The sequence below is a fragment of the Cuculus canorus genome, chromosome 3, assembly GCF_017976375.1.
Source record: "Cuculus canorus isolate bCucCan1 chromosome 3, bCucCan1.pri, whole genome shotgun sequence".
In the NCBI taxonomy this organism is placed as follows: domain Eukaryota; kingdom Metazoa; phylum Chordata; class Aves; order Cuculiformes; family Cuculidae; genus Cuculus; species Cuculus canorus.
This window is the reverse complement of record NC_071403.1, coordinates 91,011,560-91,030,583: the sequence shown is the minus strand read 5'-3', so window position 1 is coordinate 91,030,583 and position 19,024 is coordinate 91,011,560.

The window sequence follows — 19,024 nt, the reverse complement described above, 5'->3', positions numbered from 1 at the left end:
TATCTCTGTGATATGGAGCTACATTGGCCTGTAGAAGGGAGGCCAAGGCAAAGAAGCCACTAGACTTCTGTATGATCAAGGAAGGTGCAAACCCATTGAATGTGCACACCCTGTTCCACCAGCTGTTGCCACCTACAAGTTTATAGGTTTGCATGACAAGGGTATATATATACCAGCTGGAGAGTTGTGGTATACACACGTGGGGTTTGGGTGGAGCCAGAGATTAGCTGATCCATTGAACCCTCAGAATCTTCTGGCCACAGCGACAAGGTCGGTCATAGGACTTTGCAATGAAAAAACATCTTCCTTGATTAGTTTTGAATTTCTTGTCTCTTGTATGTTACAAGACTTTCGATTCTTGTATTACAAATCCAAGAACTCTTAGCCCTGTTTTCTTTCCGACAAAAAGGCTGAATTTTATAATTTCTTTTCCCTTGTTCCCAAGTATTTCTATTACAGTCGTTGAATTTTTGTTTCTTTTCTACTTATTTCAGGAATCACAGAATCCTGTGGAAAGACATTTGAGATCATCAAGTCCAACTGTACCTGTCCAATATTAAACCATATCCCTAAGCACTTAATCCACCTTCAGAGATGGGAACTCATTCACCTCCCTGGGCTGCCTGTTCCAGTGCTTAATAATACTTTCAGTGAAAAAATTTTTCCTAATGTCCAGTCTGAACCTTCCCTGGTGCAGCTTGAGGCCGTTTTCTCTCATCTTATCACCTATCACCTGGGAGAAGAGACACATCTCTCTACAACCTCCTTTCAGGTAGTTGTAGGCAGTGATAAGGTCTCCCCTCAGCCTCTTCTTTAGGCTAAACAACCCCAGTTCCCTCAGTTGGTCCTCGTAAGGCTTATTCTCCAGCCCCTTCACCAGCTTTGTTGCACTTCTCCAGGACCTCAATGTCTTTCTTGCAGGAGACTGGAATAAATCAGAACAATTTTGCTCCTGCAGACCAAGTGACCCTGAATTACATCAATAGTTCATAGGAGAAGACATTGCTTTTAAAGACTTGGGCTTTCCCTCAGTTGCCTGATTTGAATACACTTTTTTTGGGTTTATTAATATTTCTTAAAACACTTTGAAATCTTCTTCTGAGAGAAGGGTTATTATGACAACTTTTGCAAAAGGACAATATAAGCTTAGTTCCTTTGCAATTCTATAGATTTTAAAGCAGAAGAAATTATGATACTATGGCTATCTAATTGAAATTCCTGTCAAACAAAGGCCAGGAGTTTTAATCTAACAAACCCTGCATTAAAATTTGTACCTTTAGATTAAGTTAAAAAGCACCTTTCAAAATATTTCACCTTGATTTACAGGCCTTGCACTGCAGGAGAATCTGTCACACATCTAGGGAGGCCGCTTAAAGTACTCCCTGTTATAACTGGTGTGCCTTAATTCTCCTGGTTTTATCTTGTAGTCACTAGACTCTGTTATACTCTTGTCTGATAGGGGAAACATGTCTTCTTGTGTAGATGGCTGAGGGGCAGTCAAGTCAACTCTCAGTGATCTCTTGGGGAACCCTAACAGATGTAACCTCTTAAGCCTCTTCCTGTTAGACTCAGACAGCAACTCCATGAAAGAAATTCCCCCTCTTTGCTAAGGGGGGAACCTCCCCTTCGCTGTCCTTATTTTACTGAAAACTTCCTTCCTGGTTCTTTTCCCTGAAAGAAAGCAGCTTCTGGATTTTCATTCTACTGGGACAGATATGGCACAATAACTCTCATTTCCTCTCTTTTCATTTGACTTTCTTCCCCATACCTTCTTTCCATTTTTTTTTTTAAAACATAAATGATTTCAATGCTATGGTCAATCTAATGCAAGTGAAGCAGTCTTAGCTTGCCTCTTGGGATGGTGTTACAAAACTTTCAGGCATATTATAGCATGTTATAAATCTTATGTTATTAAAAATTATTTGTTGGATAGACAACACGGCAAATGTACTCATTCCAGTTTATTTTTAACTCTCGTCCAAATGGTTTTTACCCATTCTTGTGCCTCTCATATTCATCTAGCATGGAGCTTGTGAGATCACTTAAACTCAAGTTACTCCCAACACAGTGTGACCAGGGGAAGAGGCTGTGCAACAAATTCAGTCACCTTTCATTCCTTCCTCATGTCTCCAGGAAATTTGGTGTGGCTTTGGTCCACACGACAGTCAGCCAGCATTACTTGCTGATAGGTGGCAGTGTGCCTGCATATCCTGGTCTTTGCTGGGTGTTGAAGACAAGTGCAAGTAGGATTATAATTGAGCCACTTCGTTTTAGGTTGAGATCTAGGTACAGATGCCCCTTTCCTCTTCTTGTTTTTTTTTTTTAACAAAACATACTTTTAGAGTCTTGTAGGGTTGATCTGTCTTCAGACTGGGCCCTCTGTTGCCTTTGTGCAACCATGCTTTCTTGTTTCATCATAATGAATTCTTATGATGTTTCTAGAGAAATCATTCATGAATAAAAGAGTCACAATTTTCTTTTCACATTTAGTTTTGAAAACTGCATCTTCAGGCCTCCATTCAGGGATTGACTCTCTATTTTTTGTTTCACTCCTTATTACATTATAATACTTATTACCGTTAGGTGAGTGGAACTTCAGTACTTTGCTGTGTAGAATCTCTGTTTAAATGAAGGCATCTATTCAGATTTTTTGCTGCTGTGAAAAATGAGAGAGACATAGCCTTAACTACTGCCTGGTTTATTTAGTTCCAGAGTATCTCTGTAATAGTGCCTAGATGTACACAGTGGCTAGATCAGAAGTTTCCAGTTGTTTTGGACCAAGTGAGCACTGAATTCCTGGGAATTTCTTGTGGGCAGCAGCCATAGACACAAATATCAACTCTTCAGCTGCAGAATGCAGAATTTTACGATTGCACATGTGGCTATAGCCTAGCTGTGTCTCCCTTGCTGGAATCTCTTCCCAGATCAGGCCATGTGGCCAAGTTTTAGACAAGTTTTGGAACCTATGGGTATATCATACTAAGGATATCAGTACCTTGAGAGGACTCATACTGCACAGACGTGGGGATTGCTGATACTCCTTTTTTTTTTTTTTCCACTTCATCTCCCTTTATTATCCTTTGCTTTCCCTCTTAATTTACCTGAGTTGTATAAAACCTAAATTCAGGAAAAACCTTCACTGTGCCCTTCACTTGCCCCTCTGTGAAGTATGTTAGCAGAAACATCTTAAACCTATATATTAAACAACAGAGATTCATCCCAGGTTTCATATAAGTTAACCTCCAGAATTAGTTTATCGAGATCAATTGTGACAGTTTTTTATTGGTTTTGTATTTAGACTCCTTTTAATCTTTATATATTAGAGTTGCTTCAAAAAAGCCATTATGTGAAATTTTGGAAAAAGAAGTTAGTTTTTCTAAGTTATTTTGACAAATTACTTCAGTTTTTGATAAAAATGGAAACTCAAAGCTTTAAAAATACAGTTACAGTTTTTCTGAAAATATTTAGATTTCCATTTAAATGTTTGTGGGATTTTTGAAAATAAAACTATTTTACGGGGGAAAAAAATACTGTTTCCAATTTTTGTCCAGAAAATTTTAACCCTAATCAAAATTTCCATGAAAATGTTTGCATTGGTCTAAAAGCAGTTTTTTACCCCTTTTCTCCAAAAATATTTCAAAAGAAAACATTTCTACATTCTACTTGATTTCCCTCTCACACCTGTGCAAACCAAATGCAATTCCATTGAAGTGAATGAAGTTATGCTGTTAGAAGAAAGAAAAAGCTTGAGCCCATTGAATTTGAATAGATGACTTTGTCATTTCATAAGTCTAGCTTGTTCTAAACAGAACTCCTTAAATCCAGAGATTCAAGCCCCAGCTGTGTCACAGTCAGCTCTTCCTTGCAAAGCAGCTCAAATGTTTCTCTAGTGTTGACTCTATAACATTTCTCTATTTAAAAGTAAAAACATTCAAGGTAAAGAAAGGGGGATGGGCATAGAGGATCACGAGGCATAAGCCACTACACTTTTTCTGAGAGATGGTCAGTGCTGATGCACTTTGACGTGACAATGTGGAAAGTCTCCATTGCTGTGGCTGGTATTGATTAGAAATGCAGAGAACTTCAGTCCTCCCATTCTGCTTGGATTCCTGCACTCACCTTCCTACAAATATCCAGACCTGAATTTCCTATGTTAAAGGACCAAAAATGACAGACACTTGCATCAGAATTAATAATCTGTAAGTGATCTGGGCCTTTTCATTGCACTTGATTGTAGGTAACCATAAGAGAGAACTTCATAGAACTGGAAATGTCCTGAGCTGTGATAACAGATGCTAAAGAATGCACAGGCAATAAGATAATAGTCTGGTCCTACCTGGCAACATCTAACAAATGCAACAACTCATATGAAATGAAACTTTTCTTGACGGAAAAAAGGAGAAAATAGACAAACCTTGTATTCACAGCAAGGAAAAAGTATACAGAAGTTCTGTTTCCTACCGGTGTTTTCAATTTTGCCGTGGGAAGAAAGGCCTGGGAAAGTCATTATAGCTTCCAAAATATGTACCCAATCATTCTGGATATAGACACTTCTGGAACAGCTGCCATGATTTTTGGTGGCACAAATACCAACACACAGTATTGTAAGTGCAAGATCTGGAAGCAGGGTAGTGGTTAGTGGGGAATCTGCATTTTAAGTTCAGGAATTGAAGACTTGAAATTTGAGATTTACCCAAATTATACCCCTGAAGACAAGTTTAATGCCCACTGGTCTTCATCACAACCATAAAACTACTCAGAAATATCTCTGCAGCAGTCTTTTCTGCAATGTAATTTGTACTAATTTTTCCAAGAGTCCCACCACTAGCATTACTTAGGAGCTGAGATGACAGACAAGACTTCCATCTTTAAAGCCTCTTTCAGAAAGCTCCTTCAGCAAGTGCCCTGTGGATTTTCCCTCCTATTAAGTCTGTCCATTTTTTCCTTTCTTTTTTATTTTTTTTCCACAAGAATAAAAAGATGAAGGAAAATTAATTTTCATTGCAATGCACTGAACTGTAAAAGAGACTCTTAGTTGTGGTCTGCAATGCAGACACTGCTGGCTACCTTCTCAGACCATGGCTAATCACACCACTGACAGACTGGAGCTCACTGGCTGAAATGTACGCCTCAGTGCAGCCTCTGCTGCTGCAAGCCCAGAACGTGCTGTGTTGCTGAACTCCTCAGAGTGCTGCAGAAGGGATTGATTGCTGGCAGTAGATTGGAGAAAACTCGTTTGGAGCTATTTCATCCTGTTACTTACTGCAGCGGTGTTGTTCTGCCATCTTTGAGATGCTTTGCTTGGTCCCTTCCTATTAGTGTCTATTAAAGCAATAACCCTTTGGCTTGCTTTTCCAGGATGAGAGCTGGTATTTCCACAATAACAGACTGTGGAACATTATTCAAATTAACCTTTGAGGCAGTGGGAAAAGCACATGCTTGTGTTGCCCATGCCCCTGTGTGCTCCTCGTGGTTGCAGCTGAGCACACAAAGAGGAAAGACAGTTGTAGTATATGTCCATGGAGTGATTCTATGCAACACTCTGGAATCAGCATGTTTCTACTGCTTTCTTCCTTTTTGACAACTTCCTGCGTGCACTCAAATGGAAGGCTGCTCAGCCTGGTGCCAAGTTCTCATTGCTCTTGCAAATGCCCATGCTTGCATGTGGGCAAGGTACTTGTGTGTGAATGCAAATGTTAGGAATTAATGATAGAAGTACCCCCTCTCGTATTGTGTTTCACTCATTCCATCACAGATTAGGAACAGCCTGATCAGAATTGGTGACCAGTTCCATATGCAATATTATAAGTCATTGGTCAGAGAAAAGAGTTCTAAAAAGAAAAAAGCGCTCTAGAAAGTGGAGCTGGAGAACGCATAAAGTGTTCTGTAAATAATTGCAGGAGTGGAAAACTCAGTTCTGAACTGAATTAAAACTCTGTGACTAGACAATCTGTAAGTCTGAAGAATTGTATTTGTCTTTACTAAGTCAACTGCTTGTTCTGCTCCAGGTGTGCTGGCATTTGTTATTTAAAATGAACGGGAGAAATATGGACGTGGATATACCAAGAAACAATACCAATGGTTACACGAGCCACTAAACCAGCTATGACCATAGTCTAATCATTTGTGATAGGCAGGTAGTGCATCTTTCAGGTGTGAAGCATATCCTTCTTGCAAGCCCACATTTAGGAGCACGAGACACACACTTGAAGGTTGCTGAGCTAGGTATATAGATCTGTGATGACCTAGTATCTGTGGCAGAGCCTCATGAACTATCTGGTCATCTGCTGCTGACTTCTAATTTGCCTAAGATGCAGCAACAAAGGCTACTAAAACTCATCGAGTAATTCCCCAGGGAGGCTCTCTACATTTCTGCACTGTGCCCACTACACTTTATGGTTATGGCTGGAAAGGTCAGTAACTAACACCTGCCCCTTGCTCATAGGCAATAGACCCTCACAGACGATAGCCCGTTCTTTCTAGAAAGTTGCATTTGGGATGCCCCATCACACCAGCACCCAGAGTGTTTCCAGAAACAGACCGCAAACCTGAGTTGTTATCAAATCAGGATACTGACAACCCCTAGAATAGTGTCCTTACAGTAACCGTGGAACCGGATGAGTGTCACTGTTGCACAGCCCTTTGCCTGCTGTGACAATATGCATCTCCTGTGACCAAATCTTCCTCTCTTCAATGGCAGACTTGGTGTTGCTACGAGGAACTCAGGAGTCTGTGGCATTATTTATTCTTCTAACCTTTGTGTCTCCTCCTTGAGAAAGCAAAATGAATCATGCCACGTCTGAGATTTCCCCAGGAACGGCTGTGTTTTGTGCACATGACTTTAAACTCGTCCCTTCCACCCTTGCTGATTAATGGTCTGTGATTCTCCATGATTCACAGCATCCAGGAGACATTATTTTCTGGGATGTAAGAACTGGACAGCATGTTTTCCTCATCAGTTACTGACTGTGATTGTAAGCGCCTAATCTACCTTATCTAGGATGTTGGTAAAGATTGTCAAGAGGGAGAACAGGGAGGTGGGGGAGTGGATGAAGGAGACAGCCTGTTCCATTACTGACTTTCTCCTCACTCAGGGCCAGTCACTTGGTGCTTCTCCCAGCCTTGGTAGTTTGAGCTTTTCCTCTTCTTGGTCTAGCCTGAGCCTTTCCTTGTCCTGAGGCCAGGATTTTGGAGACTCTTAGAGGGCGTGGTGTGGAAAAAGAAAACTGTTCAGTGGCTTCTTTTAACTCGACAGTGATCCTGTGCACACCTGTCCACAGAGCTGGCCATGCCAGATAGCTCTGAGAGCCAGGTTCACACATGGCATGCAGTGCACATTTAGATTGAATTACTGCACTTAAACAAATTTTCATTTCCATGCACTTGATATACACTTTTTTTTTTCTCCTTTCCTCTCTCCCGTTGGCAACTTAAGCATTCATTTTTCTTCCTGACGCCATCTTGGCACTCTCTCTACCAGCATGTGAAAACAGCTGAAGTTATACATATGGAGACCTCATCCTCAGTTGCCTAATGGATTCAGAAGACATCCTGAATATTCATCATTTCTCTTTTTATGAGCACCTTGGCAATTGCCTCCGAAGTTAAAGACTGTTGTAAATTACAGAATGGCACTTGGTGAATACCAATTTATCCGCATTTCAAGACTTCCCTCACCCCTACCTCCCCTCCACACAATATTGAAGTTCCTGTAGTCTTTGTGAATACAGGGCATTGTTTCTGAGCTGCTGAGGCAGAATTGTTTGTGCATCCCTGAAGACTGCGAAATGTCTGCGCCGGGGCTGCTCATTTAAACTCTGTGCACTTACTGTACCCTCTCCGGAACTCCCTTCCCGGAGAAGCCAGCAATGACCTTCTCAGAAGTAATGTTAAACATATGCTGGAGAAGCTTGACTCCTTGACAGGCTCTTTTAATTATTAGTTGTAAATTAGCAAATCATGGTTTTTTTCAATTTCATATCAGTGGCTGCTTTGCTGTATGTGAGATTCTTCAGGTACACAGTCTTTACATAATCCCTAAAATATATACTGGCAGGAAAGTCATCTAGCAATGTCAGTATTTGGCGCTTCTTCAAGGTATGTGATTTTTCTATGCACCAAAACCTTACCCTTTCAGAATAATGATGATGAAGAAATCAATGCACAGGATTAATTATGGTTAATAGTTACCAAGTGTTTTTTGAATGCAGGTTAAGCTAGTGGGGAAAATCCCTGCTGCAGAGAACACCCTGCTGGGTGGAGAACAGACGGTCAGAAGTAGTAACAACAGCCAAGTTTTACATATAGGGTGCTAAAGCATAGCAGTTCTCTGTCCCGCAAGATGCTGAGCACTCTCTTTCTGGCCTTTGCCAAACTAAGTGAACTCAATTGTTTTCAGTGAAACTAATCAAAATCCACCTCCTTGAGGTGATGCAGAAATCCTGTGGTACAATAAAGGGTCAAGCCTGAATTTCTCAGGTCTCATTTTAGTCTTAGGTCTACCTTTATTCGTTGCTGAGTCTCACTAAGGTTTTCATGAATACAAAGAGTGCTGCAGACATTCATAATTTTAACGTAAATCTGGGGATGCTTGCCATTTTTTTCCTAGAGCTTCGGCTCATGGAACCACATTTCTACGAGTACAGCTGTACTAGGGAAAATTTGGTTTGTAATCCTTGTTCTTTCCATAGACAGCTTAGAAAGACAACCTGGAATGCTGAAATACAGAGAGCAAATGAAAACACGCTTAATATATTTGCAGTTATAACAGTCTCACAGCTTCTAAGTCAATCTTATGTACATTTTAATTTTGGTATGGAAAAAGTAGGTTCTTGCTTTTGCAATGATTATGTCATAAGCAATGCCTGGAGGGCATGGCGGCTGAGGAGAGGTTGTCCTGCCTACACTGTCCTGCCATCTGAGGTGGGTGATGGGCACCACAGCTACGTGCTTTGAGATGACAGCAGGTTCCCTGACCTGCTGTGGGGCAGATGTGAGGCTGCCAGGTCATAAGGGAGGCAGGAGCTCCTTTCATGCTGGGACCTGCCAGTAATTGAGGCAGGAGGCTCTTTTCGTGCCTTGCACCAGCGTGTCTCCCAAGTTGTGCTCCAGGGCCCCACAGATGTGTGCAGAGGTGCATACAGGGCACACATGCATTTCTCATTCTTTTACATTGCTTTGAAGGAGCCTGAGTCGCAGAGGGGCTGACAGCAACCTGGGGAGGTGCAGGGGGCTTTGCAGACTGTGCAGCTTTAGCAACAACTGGTTGTGATAGAAGAATAGCTCCTCATCCATCACTTTTGGGTAACCTTAACATTTGTCCAGGGAGAAAGAGAGGGGCAGAGCCAATACAGCAAATCAGGAAGGATTTGAAGGATGTCAGCATGGCAGCTGACGCCAAGAAGAGTGAGGAGAGGGGCTAGAAAGGACTTTGTTTACTACAGTCAGAAGAGGTGGAGACATAACAGGGACCAGGATACAAGTGCAGGTGTGAAATCATCTCCCAACTGTCTCTCAAAGTAAGGCATGTAGGAGGCAAATCTGGATCCTTGCACTGTTGGCTATCCACATGGGCAGGTACAGCCTTGATCTCCTCAGATGACTGTTGGAAATCACAGTTGGACTAACCAGATCTCTCAGGAGACATTGTAGAGATGGGATACAATGAGCCTCTGTCAACAAGAGTGAGCTCGAAGTGTGGGGTGAGCCAGGGGCTCAAGGTGTGAGAGCTGGGAGGTGGGAGGCAAAAACAAGTGCCTGAACTGTGGATCTCATCCATGAGACATAGAGTCTTTTGTTTTAACTTCAGTTATCTCGGAGTTGTCTGGGAGGCCATCAGAGAGCTCCTCTTCTTGACTTATATTAAGAGCTGTCTGTTAACAACTTAGCCAGTTTCCAGAGAGACAGAACAATTTTGTTGAAAAGTACTGTTTTATATATTGGTGTAAAACCATACCTGCACACACATGCAATATAGCTAGCCATAGCACTGATGGAAGAACACAAAAAAATTAAGATATTGAAAGCCTGTTGTCATATTCCATTCATGTTTGTGCATGGAACAGAAAAATTTTCACCAGCACTAGTTTGTTACTCACTTTTGATCTGGATTAGAATACCATCATTAGATCTTTCTTCTGAACAGGCATCAGCTCTGAGGCTCCCAGGACTAGAGCTGGATAGAAAGAGTGCTTTTTCATCAAGTTTAATACTTCCACTTTTATTGTAAAAGGGGCACGGAAATGCCTCCTCAGACACAGAAGAGATGCTTTTATTGTGGTAGTAGGTAGGTGGCTGCTCACTTGTGCAAAATATTGTCTGTGAATTGAACTGCAGGAAAGTAGGTGAAGCCAGGGGTGATGAAAAAGAGGATTAATTATGGCTCTTGCTAAAACCTCATGTGAGTGTCTGTCATGCTTGCAACAATTAATCTCCACGGTGACTAGAGACTGCAAAAATGATTCTTCAGTGAGAGATGGGTTTTGATCTGATATAATGGAGAAATAGACTGTTGCATCAAGTTTTAACTGCTACCTCGCTGGGTGCCCCCAGAGTGAGGAAGGAAATATTTTCCACAAACAAGTAAAGAATAAGAAAATTAATGAGAATAGTCTTAACTGGCAAGGCAGCGTTAGAGAACCCCTTTGCATGGGCACAAGTCAACAGCAGATTTGGCTTGAGGCTGTTGCATGGGAGGCAGGAGGACTCAAACAGGAAGAGGTTAATATAATCTGAACTATAAAAGTTGGATGGGATTGGATTTCATGAGTGTATCCTCTCTCTTATCATACTTCTTTATAGCTAAATTTCAAGATGAATAATTATATTCTGATGCTGTAACCATGTGATAAGCCTTTGCATTGCTGTCTATATTTGATCTCTGGACCTCAAAAATCTTTCCAAAGACTAACTGAGCTTTGCGTAGGAAGTGAAACGGCTAGTATTACCATCTCTTCTAAGGGAAACAAAGGGTAAAAACCCTATCACTAATGTTAAAGAAAGAGGCCACTCACAAGCAAGAGTTGGCCAGATCCCAAATGGCACCCCAGAGTTTTCCAAGTGGGAGAGAGCTGCAAGACATTTTTGGCATGGGAGTGTTCAAGACAACAAAGGGGAAGTAAAAGGGAGGTGGAAAGCTGCTTCCAGGGCAACCCATGGCTACTTGAGGCCCTGAAGCAGAATAACTGTGGGTTGTGCAGTGTGGACCCCTTTGAGTCAACCATTGGAAGAAAATAATCACATATTTAAATATCTGCTAAAGGTGTTTGCTAGGTTAAGGTCTGAGGAAGGGCTTTGTGGATTTTCAGAGAATCTACAGCTTTAAGAAAGCTCTCTAGAAGCTGCATTTTAAAATATAAGATCTCTGATGTTGCAAACAGGAAAAATTAAATACATGAAAGCATCTGATACTTTATAAAATCTTGTCCAAAGTTGCTTGAGTTCTGAATGATTCAATGACAGACTCTAGGGTAGAAGTCAGTTCTGCCTTATCTTCTCTGTGAAGGGTTTATAAGACCATACCTTCTATCTTCTGTCATTAGCATTCGTTATACAGTATTGTAGATAGAAACTATTTTGTTTGTACCTTGCAGTTTTATCTGTGACAAAATTGAGGGGAAAAAATTCTTTCCTTTCCTCTATGGAAAACTGTGACCTTTCTACTGTGAAAATCTGTGTCTGACTCTGAATTAACTTTGTCAATCTTTGAAGAAATATATGTTAACATATGTCAACAGCTGCTCCCAAAACAGAAATCGCTATTGTCACCAAAAAAAACTACGTAAAATTATTACTTTCTGATGAGAAATGTTGTCTTAGGTTTGTATTCATTATGCTGACTGATCGTTGCAGGAGACACATTAACTTGCTAATACCTTAGAAGTTCAGAGAAATATTTAGAATTGGAAATACTTTAAAAAAACTTTATGACTAAAGAATGCAGAGAAACGCAGCAGAGCTCTTATAAGAACTTTAATTGGCTATCAAAAACCATCCATGATTTAGTCAATTCTCCTTCCAGGAGAATATATTGTTAGTTCAGCTGTAACTTCTTAACTTCATCATGTTTTATATACTTTGGCCATCACGTATTGCCACAAAGTATACTGCACAGTGTGATTTAAAATGTGTTCTGATTAAGTACATAGAAATGGTCCTAATAACCATGCAAGGAATGAAGGGGAGACCATGTGTACCCACTGTTTCAGTGTAGGTATTTTTAACGATCATAGTTAGATAAGCCTTTTAATATTATCATTTGACGGTACTGTATCTTCATTTATATTCTGGGATATTGTTTCAGTTGCAGGCCTGAAGAGCAGACAATATCTTTGGTCTTGACCACTTCCATCACACAAAAAATGGGAAGGAAAATGTAGGAGAATTGTCTCCATGGAAAACGAGAATGAGGAAAAAATGATGAAAATCACCAAGAGAGACTGATCAGCTGAAAGGTATAGTGAAAGACCTAGAGACTGCAATAGAGGGCGTATGCTGTTATTTTTAATGTTGCCACAATAACACTTATCCAGGATGTGAAATTTTGTGCATCTTATAGGTAATACAGATAATTTAGTAAACATAGAGAGAAGGGTGATAAAGATGATTAGAGGCTTCTCTAGAAGGGGAGGGGTTAAAAGATTTTGCTCTCTTCAACTCAGAAAAGAAATGTTAGAGTTGGAATCTGACAGAACTCTGTGAAATGCTGAAGCTGGCAGGGCACATGAAGAAATTATTTTTTTGCAATATACTCATATCAGTACCGGTGACAGTGTGAGGCAACAGTTACAAAAGCAAAGAAGGAAGACATGAGATTCCTGGCTGCTGGGCCTCCTGGAGACCAAAAGTACTAATGGATTCGGCAAGGGATGAGAGAAATTCACCAAGGATAGGCCAACCAGTGACTTTTCAAACTGATTGTGCATGTGTAATCTCCACCCCAGGAAATCCAGAACTATTGCTTTTGAGAAACCAGTGTAAAGGGAATTAATCACTCTGTGATACGTACCTTTGTTCTGTTCTTAGTTCTTCTCTGTATCTGTTCCTGGTCAGTACAAGAAGTAGGATACTTCCTAGTCACATAAACGGGAGACTGGACTAACCAGGATGAAATAATAAGTCAGAGCTTCATCTCCTATATTGACCAGTTTCTGTTAGAGAAGTTACAAAGGAAAGCCCTCCCCCTTGAAGGTGAAATTATATGAGTACTGCCTTCTGGCAGTGAAGTTACAGAGATGAACAGTGTTAAGCAAAATGAAACAAGCAGAGATTTGTCTCCAATGAGACAGACAGAAGTATACTTGCACTCAAAATACAACTATTAATATTTTTAGTAAATATGAGAAAGGGTATCCCCATGCCTTTAGCAGCCTTTTAAAATATAGGTAAAGTAATCCCTCCTTCCATGGGAATCTCCAATACCTAAACCAGCAATCAAGACTTTTGCTTAAGAGGGAACAAGTATGATTCTTCAAGAAAACCTTTCAAACAGGTTTTTAGATGAACCTTAAGCCTTATCTTGCTTGTCATCCATGTTAATGCACGTTTCCAATATGAATATGAAGACTGAGTTCTTTGGAGGCACTTCACAAACAATATCTTTCCAGATCTTCCCTTCTTTTTATTGCGAAGGAGTTGGCCTCCAGCTTGCAAAGAGGAATGAGAGTCCAAGAGAGTTAAGAACCGGAAGAGATCAGTGCTTATTTTCTGATAATAAAGAAGGAATTTGATGCACCTGGGAAACTTGGGAAAGACGTTACAATAAGAATGAAAGAAAGATGCAAAAAATGTGATCCTCATTGTTGGAAGCCTGTTAGGAAGTAGCTAAATATTAGACATTGTGATATTGCAAAAGTTGAGTTCAAAATGCTGAAATCATGAACATATACTACAGTTAATTAGCTCAGAATAATGATCCTGCTGTTCGTTACCTGGGAACAAACTTGGGTTCGTTCACAGTTCAAGTTGGTCACAGAGGTCTCTCTATTGATTTCAGCAATCTTGACCCATGTAAGAATGTGGGAAAGAGTCCTGAAGTTATTGAGTATAATCCACCACTAAAGCTATTTGCTATCAGTAGTTGCAGGCATTGTTGAAGAGGATGAGCCAAGCCCTCTGCACATCTGCATTCTTCCTCAGACCGCAGACCCACAAGGCAAAGCTTTCTCTATGGACTTAGAAAAATGGCCAGTCCAGGACCAAAGAGTGCATTCCTAAGCAAGAACTACCCCTCCAGCTATCCAAAAGTTGTGCTGTGAGCCTCACGGGACCATTGCTAGTCTCCTGTGTCTGCTGCCAGGAGTGATCAAGAATGTGGTTGCCCATTTGAAGAGAAAATAATGAACTGCATCTTACATATAAAAAACTTGTTCTCACAGCAATAAAGCAAAGAAAATGAGGGTTTTTTTTTTTCTCTTCAGCTGAATATTCCACTCATTTCTTTTCTGCTCTAGAAGTTCCAGCTTTCTAACTTGATGAATTATGGACAGTCATTGTTTCCAGCATTAGCTGAATTCTTTTCTAATTATACATGTTCTGAATAGCACGAGGCAGACCTGCTGGTAGAACATTTGGTGCAGAGAGCATAATAAATTCCACAGAGAGCTTGCTATGCATTGCCATAGATGTAATATTCATCTTCTTTCACTAAGCTGGGTGGAAGTGTCGATCTGCTGGAGGGTAGGGAGGCTCTTCAAAGGGAGCTGAACAGGCTGGATCGCTGGGCTGAGACCAATGGCATGAGGTTTAACAAGGTCAAATGCACAGGTTTAACAAGGTCAAATAACAAGGTCCTGCACTTGGGGCACAACAACCCTGTGCAGTGGTACAGACTAGGGGAAGAGTGGCTAGAGAGCTGCATGGAGGAGAAGGACCTGGGGGTGTTGATTGACAGCTGAATGAACATCAGCCACCAGTGTGCACAGGTGGCCAAGAAGGCCAATGGCATCTTGGCTTATATCAGAAACGACGTGGCCAGCAGGTCCAGGGAGGTTATTCTGCTCCTGTACTTGGCACTGGCGAGACCGCACCTTGAATACCATGTTCAGTTCTGGGCCCCTCACCACAAGAAGGATGTTGAGGCTCTGGAGCGTGTCCAGAGAAGAGCAATGAAGCTGGTGAAGGGGCTGAAGAACAAGTCTTGCAAGGAGCAGCTGAGAGAGCTGGGGTTGTTTAGCCTTGAGAAAAGGAGGCTGATGGGAGACCTTATTGCTCTCTGCAACTACCCGAAAGGAGGTTGTGGAGAGGAGGGAGCTGGCCTCTTCTCCCAAGTGTCAGGGGACAAGACAAGGGCAAATGGCCTCAATCTGCACCAGGGGAGGTTCAGACTGGATATCAGGAAAAAATTTTTCACAGAAAGGATCATTGGGCACTGGTAGAGGCTGCCCAGGAAGGGGGTTGAGTCACCATCCCTGGTGAGATTTAAAAGATGGGTAGATGAGGTGCTCAGGGACATGGTTTAGTGGTTGATAGGAATGGTTGGACTCAATGATCCTAGAGGTCTTTTCCAATCTAGTGATTCTATGAGTCTATGATTCATTGCCACACAAGAGATGAGACACTGAATCAGTTTAAAAAACTGTTGTGCTCCTTTATTAGGATGTGTGAGTGGAATTACACATCAGTTGTTCAGTTAGACTGCCTTGTAAGACAGCTTCCGTAGAATAAATGTGTAGATATTTGTAAATCATATTTTACAAACACAAAAGGATGGAACACGCAATTGAAACCAGATCTATAAGATATAGAACTGTCACAATTTTAGTACTTTTTATTTTCAGGTAAAACTGAAAACAGCACATAGAAAACATAAACTATGTAAAGAAATTTTAACACATGAATTTTTACTCAGAGATTTTCTCTCTGGAAATTAGGCTGTAAAATGCATACAGTAAAAATCAACTTTGAGAGTGTGGGTTCATTGTCAGGCAATGATTTACAGAATGAATATATTCAGATTTCGAGTAAAAACATTTCATTTTTTTCTACCACCAGGCCTGCAAATCCATCTTGGGACCTCCAAGCAGATTCTTTTCTTGTTTCTCATGGATAGTAATAAAAGTTCTAAAAGACCATCTGCGGAAAAGGCCCGACGTGTCTACAGACTTTGCAAACGGAGTATTTGGATTTTGGAAAAAGCTGGAGAACATATACGCAAAAGTGAAAATTTGCCTTCTTGTTACAGATTATCCATCGGCAAACTAATAAGATGACAAGAGAATATTTATTGACAAATAGCAAATCAGCAGCAAAAGAAAGGAAAGGGAGGTGGTATTTGATTTTGTGCTCAATGCATTGGGACGTGTTACCTGGTAAATGTACAGTGGGATGTTTTTTTTAGGAAAGGAAGACTGAGAGTCAGGCAGAGGGAAGAATTTCAGCTCTTCCTCTCTGTTGATTGCTGGGGTTTCCATGTATCATGACAGGCTGCTGGGGATTGGGAGACTGGAAGATATATTCCCTCCTACCTGCTACAATGGGGTGATGCTGCAGAGGGAAGCTCTTCGAAGACAGTCTTCCTTTCCCTCTCCTGGAATGAAAAAAGATTCTTATGAGTTTCTTAGACAGGAAAGTCCTTGCTACAATGGCAGAACTGGCAGGTGATGTGCACTGTGAGTGAAGAATTAAAGGTTAATCAGTGCTCACCAGCCAGGCTTGGGCTCTGATGCATCTTGGAGAGACGAGAAAAAGGCTCCTGAAGTTGTACATGTGAGTCACAGTAACCACAAGCTACTGACCTCTAAAAACAGACCCTCCTAGAGAGTCAATCTAACCCGTTGTACCACTGTAGAGCTTGCCCCCATGGCTGTGGACACCTTTCTGGTGATCAGATGTGTTCAGATATGCCTGGTTTTCCTGCTTTGCAGCGCAGTGTCATTTCCCCATTGCTTCTTCTGAGACAGCCAAGATAATGCTTCTCGACCACCTGTTCTCACTTGCCCATCACTTCCTTTCCAGACAATATTCAGCTGGTGGACCTGCTAGCCCGAAAGAGAAGTGAGCACCATACCCCTTGCATTGGCAGTATCCTTTTTCCACTGCCCAAATGGGCAGAGAGGAGCTCTGTAGACATGTATTAATCGTTGTTTAACTAGGTAAAACCTCATGAGTGAATAGGTAATTTACTCTTGTGAGCCTTAGCAGATGTGGCTGTATGATTCATACTGCTCTACTTTCTGTTTGATCTATCTCTGTATTTTTAGCATGGTCCTGTGGCTAGGGATGCTCAGAGCTGGCAAAGAGTTTCCTTCCAAGGCCGCTATCAGCATGGAGGTAGCAGCCACGTTTCATCTCACAGAGATGTTGCTTTTGTTCCTTCTTGCTTTGTTGATTCCCATTATATATAATAAGAGTCATTGAAAGTCAGCGTAAATGTTTGTTCAGAATAGGGGATGGAAAAATGTAAGAATAATTGTGGTAATGGAAGTAGAATATAAACAAAGAGCTTAGAGAAAGTGGAGAAGCCATGGAGAGATTTCCTGTTTAAGAAAGGAAAATGGAAACATAAAAATGGCTACTTATGAAAATGTAGAATAAACCTTCCACAGTTTAATGAGAAAAGAAGAATTTGGATCTGCTCACAGGTCCACGACGTATTTTAACACAGTGGCAAAAAAAGATAATTTTTTCTTCTATTGTTAAAATGACTTTTGTAGTAATTAAAGACACATGATATTTATACACATGAAATGGAGTAAAAGTACTTGACAGAACAACATAGACGCAAAGGTGTGTGCAGATTGCACTGTTGCTGATGGGAAGGAAAATCACCTCATATATTTCAGCCCTTGGAAAGGAACCTCTCAGATATGGGCATGAAGGGAATTAGTGACACGATTTCCACCGTGGGTCCTCCATTTTTTCTCCTAAGACCTGAGATTCTAAGACCCTCTCAAGACTTAAGTCTTCCATCTCAGCAGTCTCATGGGACCCTTCTTTTAAAGGATGGGATGTATTTCAGAGCTTCATAATCATCCTGATATTGCTATGTTGACCATTTCTAATCTGCTAAAGGAAAGGACATTTACTAGGATTACTTTCTTGCTTAAGTGATGTGTTTCACTTGTTATTTCAGATTTATTGGTGTTTACTTATAGCTGAATAATGAGCTTGCTGGTAATGGAAATCTTAATAGGCTAAAATGTTGGAGTCAGTGTCATCAAAAGCTTCCTGCTCTTTACTGGTGCAGCGTTGCCACTTTATTTGCTTACTCTGCAGGACAAATGTGTTTTTTTGCAACATTTTGGCTGAAATCCTGATTCACATTTACACAGGGCTGGGATTTCATCCTGTGAGCTGTCTGCTTGTGGGAAAATGTGGGGGAGGTGGCTGTCACTCAGCCTTGAGCTGTGTATGTCACCACAAAGCTCCAATGAAGTGCTAAGTGATTTGCGACATGCAGCAGAACTGAGTCCTTGTTATCCTGACCGAAGCTGGCTGTTTTGGAAATGCCAGCCAGGGCCAGTGCAATATGTAGTGAGTTGTGGGGGATCCCTGTGATGCAGAGGGTCAGGTCATGGCTCAGATGCTCTTCTGGATGATGATATTCTGGCTGAAATGTCACTTCTATCCTGCAGATTCTCATGTGGTCAAGTCAAAGTGAAACTCAAAAGTTTTGAGGGCCGAATGGTAATTTTACCATTCACTACAGGGAGTTGATCAAGGCTTCTAAAAGCCATAGAATACTTCAGTTTCAGTGCTGAGGCTGCTGACTGAGGGGTCTTGGTTATTTTAGCTATGGGTGTTTTGTGGAAGGCCACCACTGCTTGAGCTCCTGAAAATAGCAATGGCTTCTTGCAGTCAACAGAAAGAGAATGTGGCTTGTATATCATCTTGTGTTTCTTTGGGCTGACTGACACCCCTGAGGTGTGGGTCTCTCTCAAGATGTTTCACCCCAAACCTGCACCTGTGGGTGCTCACCAGGAAACCAGAACAAAGCAATGTTCCCACCTGATCCCACGCCCTGCAGTAGCAGACCAGCCTTCCAGAGGGAACAACACAAACCCTTCTACCTGATCCAGTCATTTCC